A 17,724-nucleotide genomic window follows, 5' to 3' on the forward strand; every position below is an offset into this window, starting at 1 on the left:
CATTTTCTCACAAGCCCTTCCCAGGCCAGCCCTCCTTTCTGCACTGCAGCTCTCTTGTGTCTGAAAGTAAAGGTTTGCTGACTGTCATGACACTGGCTAAAGGAAACAGTCAGACTCTTGTTGGTCTTGGGACAGGACAAAATTTGCCACCTCTACATTATGGCATGGTTTAGTCTCAAAGACACCTGGTCAGCTCAGGCATTTAGGAAAAATTTCTTCATTGAAAGGGTAGTCAAGCATTGGAACTGGCTACACAGGGAAGTGCTGCAGTCGCTGTCTCTGGAAGTGTTCAAAATATGGGTAGATGTGGTGCTTAGAGACATGGTTGAGTGGCGGACTTGTCAGTGCTGGGTTAATGGTTGTACTCGATGATCTTTGAGGTTTTTTCCAACCTTAACGACACTATGATTTTCTAATTTTTCTGTGCAGTCACTCCTAATTTTTTTAGTCCCTGGGATCTCGCTCTTTTAAAAGAAGCACCGTGTCTTTATCACCTAAAAAGAAGCAGGCATGAAACAACATAATTCCAGAGGTACCTTACAGGCTTGACGTTCAGCAATGCCAAGTGCAAGGTCCCGCACATGGCTCAGGGCAATCCCAAGTACAAGTACATGATGGGGGAAGAATGAATTGAGAGCAGCCCTGAGGAGGACGTGGGGGTGTGAGAGGATGAAAAGCTTGATGTGACCTGGCAACATGCACTTGCAGCCCAGAAAGCCAACCACAGCAAAAGCAGCATGGCCAGCAGGTCGAGGGAGGTGATTCTGCCCCTTTACTCTGCTCTCATGAGACCCCACCTGGAGTACTGCATCCAGCTCTGGGATCCCCAACATAAGAAGGGCATGGACCTGTTGGAGCGAGTTCAGACAAGGGCCACAAAGATGATCAGAGGGCTGAAGCCCCTTTCCTATGATGACAGGGTGAGAGAGTTAGGGTTGTTCAGCCTGGAGAAGAAAGAGAAGGCTCTGGAGAGACCTTGTAGCAACTTTCCAGTACCTAAAGGGGACCTACAAGAGAGCTGGAGAGAGACTTTTTACAAGGGCCTGTAGTGACGGGACAAGGGGGAATGGCTTCAAACTGAAAGAGGGTAGGTTTAGATTAGATATAAGGAAGAAATTCTTTACCGTGAGGGTGATGAGGCACTGGCACAGGTTGTCTAGAGAAGCTGTGGATGCCCCATCCCTGGAAGTGTTCAAGGCCTGGTTGGATGGGGCTCTGAGCAACCTGGTGTGGTGGAAGGTGTCCCTGCCTATGATGGGGGGGTTGGAACTAGATGATCATTCCGATCCCTTCCAACCCACACCATTCTATGTTTCTATGATCTCACACCAAAAAAGGATGTCATTTTGCATGGCAAATCTCCCCATGGTGTCAGTCAGAATTCAGTAACTATTTCAGCAAAAGGTGAAAGTGGCACTTGCTGCAGTTTGTGACACCTTCAAAGAGCAGCTCACCACCTGAGTGCCTCACTGTGATGGGCTTGCCAGTATCACATAAGTTCACAACCTTTCAGTATATTTATACCTCCAATTTGCTCATAAATATTCTTTGAGCTTTTGCATGAGAAATAATGTCGAGGACTCTAAGCTGTGAGCCTGAAGTAATTATTTCTCTAACAAACAGAATCATTAGAATTAAGTCTGGCAAGGACACTGTCCTAAAGTAGACAAAGCCTTGCATGGGGAAAAGTAATTCAAATTAATTTGGCGAATGACCAATTTAACCATATTAGGGATAAAATTACATATTATCATGTAAGCCCTTAGGGTCACCATTTTAAGGCAAAGGAAATAATATAGGTTTTTTGCCAAATTCCACTCTGGGTGGCTTCATCCAGTCTACTGGAATTTCCCCTGTGGGTTCAACCACTGTTGTTGCTGCTAATGCAACATACAGGTACCTTCCTACTTCTACCACTGCTGTGATATGCTGTAGATCAGCTCCTTTATTACAACCTAGGCAGTGTGGAAAAGTAACAAAAAATATTCTTGTACAAAGGGGTGATACTGAATTCCCTTTGAAAGAAAGCTGCTATAGTGAATACATTTCTCTATGTTTTTTCCAAAGAGATGTGCAGGTACAAAATTAATCCCCAGTGCCAAATCCAGGCTACCCTATTCCTTTCCTGAGTCTAGTCTAACTCCAGAGTTAGGGCCCTGGAGTGTAACTGACAGAAAAGTGAGATGAGGAAACAGTATTTCAGTGCGGAGTTGCAACTCTTTGTATTAATCCCTTTGATCCTGTTCTCCTTCCTGTATGGGGCGAGGCAGTGTGCTGTGAGTATGGCTCCAACAAAAGGAGGCAGAGACTAATCTCAAGTCATTGAGCCACTTTACCTTTTCTTCAGCATGTGAACGTGCCTAACAAATTTGAGGAGATGTCAACTTCCACCAAGGATAAAATCACAGGTAATTCCCTCAGTGCAGAGAAGCTTAGGAGTTGGAAATGAGGAGCTGGAGACCTGCACATGATTTCTGCTTTCTGTGCATGTGGGAAGACAGGATGGGCAGATTGAAAGGTGCTTTCTGGCTGAAACCACTCCGATTTGGGTGGAGCAGGCTTCACACAGCTCCAGCTGGCAGTTTCACTCTGTCACTAGGCCAAGAGAAGCAAATTAAACTGCCTGGAGTTGCTACGATTAGATATTAATCTCTGCCTTGATTATTATTAACTCCTTTAATGCCACACTGCCTACCAAAACCTATGTCTACTGTCATAAACATGGGTCTCTAACAGCTTACTGCCCCTCCTGCAAGCACAGAAGCAGGGACTCTTCTTCCCAAGTCAATGGCTTTTGTTGTGGACTTGTCAGAAATGGTACCATCTCCTCACCCCAGGATTAGCACAGAGCTGTCTGGGCCAGAGACAGCAGCTGGAGAAGACACCTGCTCCAGGAGAAAGGATGCATCCAATAGAGATGGAGATCTCCATCATGGTTCTTAAAGTGCTTTCAGAATAAAGACAGTGCCTGCCAGTGCCTGCCGGTGTTTGTTCATGCTTCTTTTGTGCCTTCAGGAGGCCTGAAGCTGATTCCCCAAGCAGCAGATAATCAAAATGGGGCTATAATATAGTTAAACTTTTCAGTAACTGGAAAGGAGGCAGAATGTTTCTATAGAAGCTAAATTTGTATGGTTAGACATGATTAATGTTGTTCTTGCATTGGTGGGAAAGGAATCACTTAGGTAACTACTTTATCCCTAACTCAGAGGGCATGACATGTCAAGTGGTTTTGTTCGTTATTCTGACGTCTATAATTTCACAATCTTTCAGTATGCTTATGCCTGCAGTTTACTCATAAATATTCTCTTCTCACTCTTTAATATTGGGCAGAAGGATGGAGATCTTGAAAAGACATAGGTGATGAATGGTGCATTGTCAGAATGAAGCGCACATGTTCGGATCAGCAAACCCCTGTTTAGCTGCTCTCTATTCCTGAAGGTTTCTAAATACAAGTGCCTTGTTTTCTGACAGATTCCAACAGGTAGAGTAGTCACAAGGCCTAGGGGGCCTGAGGTTCAGCTGTCTCCCATAATACATGGCTATAGCCCCTTCTCTCACATTGAGTCTCGTGACTTCACATCCCACCAATCTGCAGAGGTAGCACAGTTCTGCAGCACAGTGATCAAGATGCTTATGTGGCAGAGAAGGGAGAAAACCAGGGAACTGGATTATAGCCACCTCTGTCTATGAGCATGAACACAGGCACATAATCATGACTATACAACAGTTCTTAAATGTATAAGCACTTTGAGAAAAGGCAGGTTTTCCCAAGCTCTTCCCTTGAGTACGCCATGCTAATCTCTGAGATCAGGACAGTGATCCCTTCCATCTCTTGCTTTGTTGTTTTACTTACCTTTTTTTCTTCCTTGGTGTTCGTGCCTCGAAAGGGAGTGTGAATGCCACCTGGCAGAGAGATGCAGTGTTTAAAACCATCCCCCCTCCTCATCCTATCACTACATGCCCATGTAAATAGTTGCTCTCTCTCTTTTCTGTAAGCTGCCTTTAAATACTGGAAGACCACAATGAATTCTCCCCAGAGCCCTTTCTCCAGGCTGAACGACTCCAGCTCTCTCAGCTTTTCCTCTGCTTCAGCCCTCTGATCACCTTCATGGCCTTCCCTTGGACCTGCCCCAACAGGTCCATGTCCTTTTTATGCTAAGAACTCCAGCCCTGGACACAGTACTCCAGGCAGGGTCTCACAAGAGCAGAGTAGAGGAGCAGAATCACCTCCCTTGACCTGCCGGTCACACTTCTTTCGATGTAGCCCAGGATGCAGTTGGCTTTCTGGGCTATGAGTGAGCACTGTTGGCTCATGTCTAAATTGGGACTGCCCCAGGTGCAGCACCTTGGACTTGTTGGACTTCATGAGGTTTGCATGAGCCCACTTCTCAAGCTTGTCCAGGTCCCCTTCGATGGCATCCTTTCCTTCTGTTGTGTTAAATGCACTGCTCAGCTTACCTGCAAACTCCTTGAGGGTGCAGATGATCTTTAAGGGCCCTTCCAAGCCAAACCACTCTATGATTCTATGATTTTTACTTCTGTTATTTCACCATATTTCACTGTTATTTCACTGAACTACCTTAACCACTTTTCTTCCTCTGAAAATTTGTGCAGACAGAACTCCTATTTGAGCATGATGCCCTGCCAGCACCTAATGCCATCCTGTTCATTAGCAGCACCAGTCTGACCACATCACTATTTGTGTGTTTGTACCCTTACAGGTCACACTCCCCATCCACGCATGTGCAGCATGTTCTGCATCAGCAAGTTTGAAAATTGAATCTTCCCTTCTCTAATTTGCTGAATAAAAGTGGACTGTTGAATGGCTTCACCTACCCCCAAGAGTTTAATAGCTATAAATGTGTCAGCAGTGTCATTGTCCCGTGACATAAAAGAGGGATACAATGCTCTCATCTGTTGAAAACGTGTGAACCTTGTAAACAATGCAGACACATGCCCGCCAAGTGGCACATGATGACATCTCTTGGCCAGGCCATTAAACGATTCACTGTCAACAACTTGAAACCAGATTTGAGCAACTGAGCTTTGATTTCAGTCAGAGGGTCTAGCACTTTTGAGCAGAATCCTACACTGGAAAATGTCTCAGAGAGTATATGGATGAGGAGATTTTTTTAACATTTCTCTGTCTAAACGGTTGATGTATCACAGCTCTGTATGTGTGGTCTGCTTCTGGGCTGAATCACATGAGGTTTTGCTATGTGCTTGAGTGTGGACAGCATGAGACCAAATTTAGACATATTACTCACAGTTGCTCTGTTTTCAGGTTTTAGGCCTCTGGGGACTTCCAACCTTCTTGCTTACCATGTTCACATTCAAAAAACCCTCAGTTCATGGGATCTGCAACTTGGGCATGGATAGCAAAAACCATCTGCTACCATGGGAGGCAGAGAAGCCAACGCTGTAACTACAATATTTTCTCTATTCCTTCCTATATAGGGGAAGAAATTATTTTGTTTGCATACAAGGAACCAATTCTGTGTTATAGAACAACGAAACTGAACTGTTTGCCAAATTTATTCTCAAACTTCAAACTCATTAGACCATCTGCACTAATGTTTACAGCTCTTCCTTCCAATAACCAGCACACCTTTATAGTCACAAGGTTTATTTAATCAGCCCTGTCTGCTGAGGAAACAAACTGAGAGCAGATGCTTATACTTTGCCAGATAATCCCTGTCGGGGATTACAGCCTCCTTATTACAAAAAATAACTCTCTAGAGATGAAATAAAAACAGGTCAATGTAGCCACTAATAATAAAGAAAGCTAAGGTTAGCTTTCCAAGTCAAACAACCGAGAAAAATATAACTTCAGAAATCAACTAGCCACCACATCAAAAACTAAGTTGTGGTCCTCAACAGAGTTTTACATGAGATGACTCACCAATCAATTTTAAAGTTGTTACAGCCTTACGTAACAAATTATTATTTGTCCTACATAATAACTAACTTTTTACTTGCAAAATGCTGTTACAAGAGTGAAGTCCTCCCTCCTTGCCACAGATACAGAAAGGCTAAAGCTGCTCTCATGGTTTGAAAAAGCAAATCAAGATGTAAAAAAACCTGAGCAAAATGCCCAAAGCAGATCATTGATACATCAACATTTACTTTAGAAGCTACTATTCTGGCTGTTGTATTCAATCTAGAAAGCAGACTACCTCTTCCAGAGCAGTTTCAAAAGGATAAGATCTTTGAGATTCTTGTGAGATATTTTTAAGAAAGCCATTGAAAGTCCTAACACTTTTCTACCTGGAAGCTAAACTTGCCTTGTACAATAGGATTAATAAATATGAATCCTTTGTGCCTTCTGATTAAGACCCACACCCATCCACAACTAATTATTACTTACTTGGAATTGTTTAGGATAAACTTCAAAGAACTCCAGGGCATGATAAACTGCAGCTGAACTGGTGACAGTCTTCCTGGAAAAAGTGCTCCTAAACACTATCTTTTGACTATTTTGTGCCATAAAACAAAAATCTCCAAAAAGTGGAATAGGTCTGCTGGTACTGTAATATAGGTGCAGAAGGTTTTCTTATAAGCCTGTTTAATAACAGCTTTGCACCTGAAGATTGTTTTTACCGATATCAGGTGATACCCCTGCCATTAAGTAGCCTTTATGAATGCTGCAGTTAATTCTTTCTCTTCTGTGCACTGTCCCCTACTTATTGTAATACACAGGGCAGGGGGGACTGAGGGGGTGTTTGATTTGGGGTTTTTTTGTGAGGTGAATGGAAAACTCCATCCATATGACTGGTTAAACTCAACGGGGCATAAAGCAAAGAACAAAAGTCAAGAGCTCCTGTGCTGTGACTGTGGCTGCAGGTTTAACTTCAGTTACATTATGGAGCTGTGACTGCAGAAGGCAGGAGCACTTCATCTCTGGAGAGGGAGATTTTAATGAACCATTGAGCTGCTAACCATAAAATGCAGTCGGAAGGGATTTTACAATTCCCTTTCACTGGGAAGAGGCTTACAAAAAGCTTCAGGGGCCAAAAATACAGAAACATTTACATGCTAACCCACAGGAGTTAGCACTGCTGTACTTCCTGGCAGCGTGGTTGAAGTAAGTTTCCTTGGCCCAGCTGCTGGGGAGCAGTGTAGAGATGGCTCTGCTGGAACCTAGCTATGTCACCAGCTCTCAGGGATGCTAGCCTAGAGATCCAAGCGGGAAGGCTTCACCCCACTGAGTTGAACCTATAGATCTCTTAGAGAAAATATTCATTCTAGTCTTATGGCTTATGACTTCAGGTAACACAGGACAAGTTTTCCCAGTGAAGCCACTGAAACCAAATCTTTTGAGTTCTTGCTTTGTTTTACAGGCCTTCTGTGCCTGAGGTCTGCTGGAGGCTAATGACTGAGCCCATTCCCTGCAGAACAAGTGGAGAGTCATCCCTCCTTCCTGGCAGTCCCTGGTCCTCAGAGGGTCACCCCCAGCTTGTTTCAGGAGAGGTGAGCCTTGGCCTGTGGAGGCTTCTCTGGGTCAAGAGGTATCAGCAAAGTGTTGGGTCGTAAGGCCAGGATCTGTATGAGAGCTCAGTCTCAAGCTGACTACAACTTAGCAGTATGGAAAAAAAGCTGTGAAGTCTGAGCACCATTTTCTTCCCACTTTAAAATGATCCAGGGATTAGAACAAGCAAAGAGGGTTTGCTTGGGCTTTGGGGTTTTTTTCTCCTATTACTTCTTCAGAAGAGTAAGGATTTAAAAAGTTGAAAAAGTGATCTCACTGTTCTGACAGGTAAACTATAAAGGCTGAGTTTGGCACTACTGACATTTTACTCATTAAAAAATATTTTTGGTTGTGTCATGCAGGAGGCAAGACTGTAGTGGCAAGTCCCTTACAGCCTTGAAATATGAGATCACTAAATACATGAAAATTAGATAAACATATAGATTGGTTGACCTCTCTTGGGTGTCTACTCCAGAGTTGCTCAGCCTGGGCTCACCTCCTCAGAGGAGGAGAGCAAGAGCAGATGATTTTCCTCAAACTCTGCTGGCTATATTGACTGTCAAAGGAGGCTGCACTGCAAATGTCTAAATTTTTATCTCAGATCCATGTCAAAGGTGTGTTCTTAAGTTTCCATTTTTTTTTGTGTTTCCTCACACTTATTTCACACGAAATACACACAACTGACAGTTGTGGTAGAAGACACAATCCTCCCTTCATTTACCAACAGCTACAGCATAAGAAGCAACTATGAGATCTTCCCCAACGCTGATTTAGTAGTCCTTTCCAACTCTGGATTTAAGTAAGGAGAAAGATTGCTTCAGCTCAGTCAAGTCCTTCCTCCTGATGGCGCCGATCAATTAATTCCATTTGTATTTTTGGGACTTGTAGAAAACAATTTTAATTTTGGTTCTCTGCTTCAAATGAGAATTTTTCTTAGAGTAATATCCCAAAAATGAATCCCCAAACCAAGTACAGATCTGTGGTACTCAACATATGACTTAGAATATTAATATAGACAAATGGTCTTGGCTTTGCTTAGTTAGTTTGGGTTGTCCATTATGTGTACTGATAAAGCCAGAAGATCCTGAGCCCTTGTAGATATCTTACATGTCCACTTGAAAATATCTTGATCATTTATGTGCTGTTGTATCTTTATTTTTCCCCGGGGTGCAATGGATTTTTCCTTTGAAACCAGAGAAAGCATTAATGAAGAATGAGCTGCACATGTGGGCTACAGAGAATTGCTTTATATTGTTACTTTATAGGAGTGTTTCTAAAGGAGATCTGTGGGATTTTGAAGGAAGCAGATTAAGAATTAAGAGTAGTTTGGAAAAGAATACTCACATCCACATACTCCTAAAGAAGGGCTTACTAAAGACCTTGATGAAAACATGGTTGGGCCCAGCTAGAGAAGCTTTCAGAGAAGCTCCCTATATTGCAAAGACATAGGTTCTCTTCTGGATCCAGTGACTGCAGAAAAAGTGATTCTCGGCTACTTTTTTCTTTCACAGCTTTCTTTCTGTTAACATCACAATTGCAAAAGCATTTTCTAATTCATATCACTGTTAATCAGCAAAGCTAATTAATATAAATCAGAGGAAATTAAAGACTTGGTGGAAAAAAGTTTGAAATATTCCAACTGACTGTGTCTGAAACAAGGTAGGGAGCACTAACACAAGTCACTCTGCAGGCAGATCAGTGAGGTATAACCTGTGGCAGTAGGCAATGACAACTAATAAAGGGAGTAATAAGAAATTTAATTGTTAGGAGATCCTTCTCTTCACCTTTGAAAGACTGTCACAGCCATTGCCAGGTTCTGGGAAAGCAAGAGTTCAAGTCGCATCTCATTTTCACAGTGCAAAATTGATGTTTCTAATATTAGCAAATGAGAAGGCTTCTGATGTGAACAGAAATCCTTATGGTTCAAGGAAGCTCAATTTAGAACAGGGATTTCTAAATGTCTGGGCTCAAACTCAGTCAAGGTTGATTTATGTTTAAAAATTAACAACAAAATTAGTGGTTTGAGATAAGCCTAGTTGTTACCTGGTGTAAACGACAAGTTTTCAGTTGGTTACTTTTACATTCCCACCTGGAGGCTCCCTGATGAAGAGGTTTGCCACAGCTCACATACAACTTAAACCAAATGTATCACTCTTTGCACAGCCTCTCATTAGTGAAATTATAGATTTACATACATATTCACTCAAAAACTTCATTTCATGGGTTGGTTTGCTTGTTTATTTATGAGACTTACCAAGTTGTATAATTAAGACAGGCCCACAATTCATTATTTCCTGGTTTATTAGCAGGGAATAGGAAAATGTGCATAATGCTTACTATAGAATATTAACTCTCATAAATCTGTTAAAAGTTAAAAGAAAAACTGATTACAAGAATCCATTCCTTAAGTCTACATATGTTTCTAAAATTGGTACTAAATTTCAAAGCTTCAAACTCTGCCAGAAGCCCTAAAATCCATTAAAGACATTTCTTCCAAAAGCTGTTTCCTGTATCCTCTTAGTCTTTCTATTCACCTTCACACACACACACACACACACAAAATATAATTTGGTTTCTGGTCACTATCAGGCTGCCTGGCACCTCTGGCTGTGAAGCCAGGGGATTTTTCCTGTGAATAGACTGCTGTTTGTTGCACCGGGTAATCCCTGATCTGGACAGTGACAACGTTAGTGTTTTCCTGCCTTTGTACAAGATTTATTAGATTTCCTTGTTCAGTGCTTTCTCCGAGCCAAACCCTGCTGAGCCTGAGCAACACCCTCATGATTCATCCTCCCCCCCCCGCCATGCAACAGCAACATGTTGCTCAGTTACAAGAACAAACCAGCATCTGCAACACGGCATCTTCCAAGACAGCCAAGATAATCACTGCTGTACCATAAACTGGGAGGGGAATGACAACTCCAGCACTGCTGATGCCACGATAATGGTTATTCTGGTGTCCTTGGGGCACTGGAGTAAAAGCAGTACCAGCACTATTGCTGCTGATCACAGAGGGGTAGGCTTCAACCTCTCTAACCTACAAAGCTTGAACTTTTAACCAGCTCTGAAAAAAAAGTGTTGCTGGTTTCTGCTAGAACATATACAACTCCCAAACAGTTTGCAGGCTGCTCGCAATCAGCCAGAAAAGTTGAAATATTGAAAACAGAAGACTTAGTATGTTGATATACTTCTAATGAAGTTATTTTGTGCTGTCACAATTGCTCTCTCTCTAAAACATGGGAAAGGACACAAAGGGCAGTATTGCTTCACCTGCTTCAATCACCACCATGTCTGATGTAGCAAATTGGGATGTGAGAACACAGAGTACTAAGAGGAAGGAAAGCAGCAGCTTCCTTTCTTTTCAGATCAGGGTGTTGGTAGTGTTGCCTTGGGTGTTGCATTTGAGGAGTGTCTGTGTTGGCATCCTGAGGAACAACAGGCTCAGGTTCTTTGCTAGCTTTAGAAATCAGTAACAGTTAAATTCAAAAACATCCATAGTTTCAGTGTACTTCTCAAATATTAGTCTTTTTAACAATTCTACTAGAGGTTGTCATCCCTATTTTGCATAGAAACAGATTTTCTGACGAGGTAAGTGGCACTGGAGGATTACAGCACTCCGTTACTGCACTCATTGGATTATTGGATATGCTTTTCTGTTCATCCCTAGTATCCACACATGCAGGAAAAACTGAGGTTCCCACTAAATGAAACAACAGCTAAGATCAATCCCCTGTAGGTCCCCTTTACTCCTAAACCCTCACCACAAAAAACTGCTGAAAGATGATGACTTTCCTGAAGCAAATTATAACATTGAAAGTCCAGTTTGCACATGCAGGTTGCTAAAATCTTTTCTTGCAGTACACCCTCATGGATCACTAGCTGCAGCAGTAACAAGATGCAATTGAAAAATAATATGAAGAGCAATCCCTTGCAGTACTTGAAATATTGGTATTTCATATCAGGATTAGCTGCCATTTCAAACTCTTCTTGAGCTGCTTCCTCAGTGACATGTTTTTCTTAAAAAAGACTCTCAGTATGGCCTCCTCAACACCACTTGCTCCTTCTGTGGTTCACCTACTGACCTGACTAATAACAGTCACTCTGCATTTCCTGGGGGAAAAAAAGGAAAAAAGAAAAAAGTAGCTCCTTATCCTTTCTATCACTCCTGTGTGGTTTCAGGGTTTTCTTCACTAGGATACTTAGGGAAAGTTGTCTTTGGAAGGACAAGTTGTTCTGAGTTTCTACTATCAGAAGACTTCAATTGTAACCAGACAAGAGTGGATAAAAATGTGGGTTAATAATAACTCATTGAACTGGAATGCAGACTCTTGTCATGAGCATGTGCTTTTGTCCTTTGCTCCCACCTAGTCCTTGATGACTGAAAGAATTCCAATTAGTGCAGCTACTGATCACTCAATCAACTTTTTAGGCCAGGGTAGCTCGAAAAAGCTTTAACATTAAAGTTTCTGAAGAGCTATGAGCAAAAACTTTGTCTTACGCGAGGTATGGCTCCTTGTTTGTGCTGCTATAAAAGCTCTTACTAAATCAGTAACATTTCAACATAAATCATTTGCTAATTATACAATTAATAGTCTTCCCTTTGCTTGTAATCTATCTTGTACTACACAGGGAGCAAAGGAAATGTCATGGATGCCACCCTGGACTGAAGAAGAAGCCAATACTTTACAACACATCAGCAATAGCAACCTCGTTGGTCATAAACTGGTTCTGTTGCAATACCTCCCATTCTGAAGAAAGAGGCAGACACAGAGGCAGCTTAATCTCTAGATCCACTGGTGTGTCCCCCACAGGCTTGTCTCAAGATTTTTCCTCATATAGATCTAAGTAGACCCATGTGCCAGGTGCTTGATGGCTCGAGGTGAGCGGCGCAACCAGTGTTGGGGTGTCAGTCTGAACATGGCTTTGCTTTAAGGCAGCGTCTGACCCAGCCAAAGAAGCTGAAGTCCCAGTGACAGAACTTGAAGTTTAGTACTCACTCTTCAAATGAACAGGACATTCACAATGCCCTCCAGGATGGACATTTCTTCTACCTTCTAATTTCATTACATCTAACTTCAAGAATATTTCTCTTCTCCACAGTTATTCACATTTCTTTTTGCCTGTGCAGAAGTTCCTTAAAGTGAAAAGTAAGTGTCCTGGTTATTCACCAGAATCAAAACTTTCATAAAACTCATCCCTAAAAATTCAATTTATTGACAGTGGTCAATGAAGAAATTTCTTTTCTAAAATTTATGTTTTAATATTTTTATATTTCTACTTGTTGTGAGACAGATTTAAAAAATCTACAGGAAAAGTTATTTAGAAACATAAACTAAGGATTTACTAAAGTTATTTTCATTAGTCCTTTTGTTTTGATAAGATTCAAAATTTCATCTCATTAAGCACTGCTTTTGTTGTTCTACAAGAATAAAAAGAATATCAAAATTAAGTGCCTAAGGCTGTAAATGAAGTATTACAGTCTTATTTTGTCCAAATCTGCTTTTTTCCAGTGGGAAAGGTTTATATATGAATTTTTTTCTTATTTTCATTTTTAACAGCCACACAGGCTCTTGTCAGCTGCAAAAACAAACAAGAAAACTGCAATGTCTTGAAACAGAAACAGGATGGTAAAGGGTTCAGTATGAGCCTATAAATCTCTAATTATATAAATTATATTTGTAACTAATAATACATTCTGCTAGTCACAGATGATGGAACAAAGACTGGTTAAAGTTTAAAGGAAACTATTATACAGATGAAGAGAAAAACATCCTTTTAGCCTCCTATTGGAGATATTAAATTATTATCATTATGATGAGCAAAGTTGTTGCTTTGAATGACCCTCATGAGGTTATAGTCTTTCCTTAATTTAAACCCTCATGAAAAGAATGGACGCTGTAGAGTTGTGAAACCCTCCTTCTTCTGTCGGTGAATGAGGAGGAGAGAATGTCAGAGGATAATCTGTGTGTTGGGTAAGTGATGTTTCCTTCCTGGTTGCAACCTACTGACCAAGTAACATGACCCATGAGGGGAGGACTACCTGTTCAGATGTGGTAAAACAGTGGTTTTTTAGCAGTTACCTTCATCTTTCTTCCTCAGTAAAGCGGGTGCTGCTGGCTTCCATCACAAGTCTAATATCCTGGTTTCCTCTGTGCCATTTGGCATTCAGAGCAGCTTAGTGATCATTTAAAGCCTCCAGAAAATTTCTATTGACAAACTTTTGGAGACGAAACTGTAGGTCTTACACATTCTGAATTTGAATCGGGAGTTGCCAACACTTGAAAAATATATATATAAACCTGTAGTAGTTTATGAAAGCTATGAAACTGTTCACAAAACTGAAGTGAAAAAAAATTTTAAAATACTATTAGTTGTACCGTTTTGATGTTCCACCTTTCAAAAGATCATGAGATTCTGAACAACATTGGTTTCTCGGTTTGGTATCTGGGTCATCTAGGATGAGGTAGGGATGAATGCAGGAGTTCTACAGAGGAGACACTGTCTAATACCTAGATACAATTAGGGAAGCAAACTAGTGAAAGAACATCCCTTGCTGACATGTCTAGCCTAGCATTTCACTTTAGACAGGTCACAGTTGGCTGACAACAGAAATAGCATGGAGACTGAAGCATTACAGAGTTTTTCTGCTGCCTTGCTGCCTTGCTGTCTCATCTCAGTTTCTCCTCTCCTTCCATTCCCACCACATCTCCATTCCACTCGCCATCCATTTTTCCTTTTGGCTTTAAATACACCAGTGAGTTTACAAGAGAAAATTAATTAAGTGACCAAGCCGAGGTGGTGCTGGTTTTGGCATAAAATAATTTTTCCAAGTTGCCTCCTGCTACTGATCTACAATAGAATGGTCCTTCCTGGCCTCCTCCTCCTGTTTGCAGGATGTTTGCAATCTCTGTTGGGAAGGATACAATGGTTAATTGGAAATTAGGGCAAGAGGGCGGAGGCTCCTAAAACATAATTATAAAGCACCATGCTCTGTCCCAGCACTGCCATGGGAAAGCAGCTTGTAAATTTAATTTCAATGCTGTAGTGGCTTCTCTGCCAACTGTCTCGCTGCCCTCAAGCAATTGCAGAGGAGCTGCTCCCCAGCACCAACTGTTGGATGACTGTGCCTCCTGTCTCCTTGCCAAGGAGGTTTGGAGCAGCCCAGCCCTAGCCTGAGGGGCATTTTCTGCCCAAGAACTGATACTGAATGTCTCATCGCCGGCGCCTCAGCCCAGGGTTTTCTGCCAATTCAGCTCCTTAGGACTGCACAGTGTATTTCCTAATCTGTTGTGACAGTAGAAATATACTGGTGCCCTAAAGCTGGAACACAGCCTTTCTGTTGCCCAGATCAACTGAATCATGCTCAGCTTAATTTCATGTGAGTAGATGTTCTAGATGCCTGCTATTTGCATGTATACAGTACTTTTTCAGTCCCAAAGCCTGACAGCAATTACTATTTGAGGGGTATTAATTCATATCTTTTTCTCTGCAAGAGGCAGACTGTAGCCCTACTTACCATCGCCATGGGAGACCAAGGAAGCATGATGATAAACCTCTTGAGACAGACACAAGCACTCCCTTTTTGAATGGCCCCTGAATGTTAGTTCATTTTTTTTTATTCGCTAGGCCAGACTACATCTTTACTTTATTAACACAGATGAAATGGAGCTCCCTAACACAAGGAAACTAAAACATATGTAGAGCTGTAGCAGGGCGCAGATGACATTTCTAGTGGCAGGAGCATAAGGCAGAGACAATGTATTATTTGGCATTCCTCTGTCTTCAAAACATTTTTCACAGGCTGTCAACAAGTCTTTATGTTTGTATTTGACTTTCAGGGACTCTCAAAACCAGACAAGTGAGAAGAAGCCCACGTACAAGCCCAGTCATCTGTAACTTGGCTTAGACTTCTGTGATCTCTCATCTGATAACCTTCAAAGCCGTGCCTTTCTCAGCGTTTCTCTTGCTGTTTGGATGGTATTGCTTGAAAAAAAGACTTTCTTTGGTTTATGTTAGCTTTACATTAGCCATACTACTGTTTTTAATAACAAAGCAGGTACTGTATTTATAGCAACAGAACGAGGCCAGTTCTGAGGCAAATAGATTACTCACTGAAAAGCAAATCAGATCCCAGCTTGCCTTTAAACTCTCGGATTTGTCATTTGTGAATATTTTCATGCACTATAAAATAAAAATTAACAACTAAAATGTCATACCTGCATACTTCAGAGGAAAATTTAAATTTTTCACTTCAAAATTTTATAATTCTAAAATATGGAAAAAAATACACTGGGAAAAGGAAGCTGAAATAAGTATTTTGGTTTGGGTTGATGTTCATGAATGTGAACCAAATAAAAAGAAACCACAAAATGTCCTAAAGAATCAGTCATTTAGGCAAACTTAATACTAAAGTTCTGAATTTTCTTCCAGAGTAAGATACAAATAAACACAGCTCAGATTAAAGCTGTTTTGATTACACAAGGTTGATGAATATCAAGACCCATTTCCAATATTAATCCAAGCCAGCACCCCACCTGTAACGTTTGCTACATTAGAACAAAGCATCCTTTTCCAAAACATACACTGTATACTGTCTGTGTAGTATTCTGTGTAAACTAATATGTAGGAGATGATAATCCACTATGATGCCTGAAGCCATCTTTCCTCCTCAGATCTACTTTTGTCTGTTTGCTTTGTGTTAGTTACAATCCTGTTGCAGATTTCAGAGCAATCTTGAGTTGCATCGCTAGGAGGAAGGGGAAATGTATGTGGAGAAGAAATCTTCCCACTTTCTTTGAACCTTTAGAGGACAAATTCCTGCAAGCACCACAGTTCCCAAGTGCCCTCTGGAGCTTGGGAGGTAAAGGCAGAACATGTCATTTCAAGTCCACCACTGTAGAAAGTTTTTTAGCAAAAAGTTATTGTGCCCTTATTTGTCTTAACTGTGCAGATGGAGAAACAAAGAAGTTTCCTTTAACCTAGTTCTTCACTTTTTTTGTTTAATGCTCCCTCATGCTGGCCTAAATGCTCTTTAAGCATGCACTGCCACAGAGATGAGCAGGGCTCCCCTCCACCATGTCCCTCACATGGACAGGGTGAGGAGCATTCCTCATCTGGCTGCTGCATGGCCAGCTCAGAATAATTATGCTCTAGTTTTGGCAAGAGAAAGGAGGGACTTGAAGGATGCCCAATACAACCCTTGGGGTGACAGTAATTGTCTGGAGTGGTAGTCATGGGAAAGGAGGCAGCAGCTGGGACAGGAGCACGGATTTGGAGAAGGATGGTTTGAAAGGGATGGAGCAGACAAAATAAAATTTTGCAGTTGAAACAAGAAGTTGTGTTAAAGTTCAAAGGCGATAATACTGCCCCTGGGTATTGCCATAGGCAGTGCCAGAAGGAGAGGTACTGCTTTTGTCTGGCTAGTGATACATGTTGGATGGAACTCAGAAGCTGACTGTCAGATGATATTTCAAATCAGCCTCCTATGGCAGATGGATGGCAAAGCAGAGCTGGAATAAGATAATGAACAAGACGATAATCAATTTTCTCTGATAGCCAGCACTTGGTGACTCAGGATGTCCTCACTTGTGCTGTGACTCAGGGCAAAGTGTAAAGTTTCAGCTGTTTGTTCTCATCCTCCTGTTATTAATCCAAAAAGTATTTCTTGGTGTCAAAGCATCAGGCCTAAGAGTTATGAGGATGAATAGGTGCACCTGTTCCCTCCCTTCTTCTCTGTATCATACATGGGAGTATCTTAAGGAAGGTTGTAAGTCTTGACACAGTGAATTTTTGATTTACAAAATTCTTGGGCTAACCACTGTGAGTTTCCAAATCTCTAACCTTCCTCTGCCCCCACACAAAAACATTTCAGATGAATAAAATGGCAGTTTCAACTTGCTAATAACTTATTTGGGACTGTAGGTTAAAAGAAAGGGAAACTTTCACTCAAATGGACAACCATCCTGCCATGAAGACACCAGCCATTTACAAGGGCCAAATGAGTCCTTCAGGCTTCCTCCCTAAAACTCCCTTCCCTGGGCACTGTAGGAGGTAGAGATGATGGGCAGCTACTCCTTCTGCATACTGGAGGATTCAGAAAGCAGTGCCCAGAAGATTTGTTAATGTTAGTGAAAAACAGCAAGACAAGAGAGAGTACACACTCACATGAAGGAGGGGATGCAAAAGTAATTTGGTTGCTAATCACCCCAAATCATTTTATTGTTAGGACTGCAAGTAGATTTTAGGATGCCATTTTT

General features: G+C 41.5%; 1 long non-coding RNA gene across 2 annotated transcripts; it reads left to right on the top strand.

Moving 5' to 3' along the window:
* The first annotated feature begins 1,370 nt into the window (after positions 1-1,370).
* Positions 1,371-2,939, top strand: LOC108502695. 2 transcript variants are annotated; one of them, XR_001876568.1, is made up of 3 exons: positions 1,371-1,404; positions 2,271-2,408; positions 2,737-2,939. It is a non-coding gene; the product is annotated as an uncharacterized LOC108502695 (long non-coding RNA). The 2 variants fall into 2 exon arrangements; XR_001876567.1 differs by having other exon boundaries at positions 1,387-1,600; positions 2,348-2,408.
* The last annotated feature ends 14,785 nt before the right edge of the window (positions 2,940-17,724 follow it).

This window comes from Lepidothrix coronata, unplaced genomic scaffold, assembly GCF_001604755.1.
Source record: "Lepidothrix coronata isolate B3197 unplaced genomic scaffold, Lepidothrix_coronata-1.0 Scaffold123, whole genome shotgun sequence".
Lineage (NCBI taxonomy): Eukaryota > Metazoa > Chordata > Aves > Passeriformes > Pipridae > Lepidothrix > Lepidothrix coronata.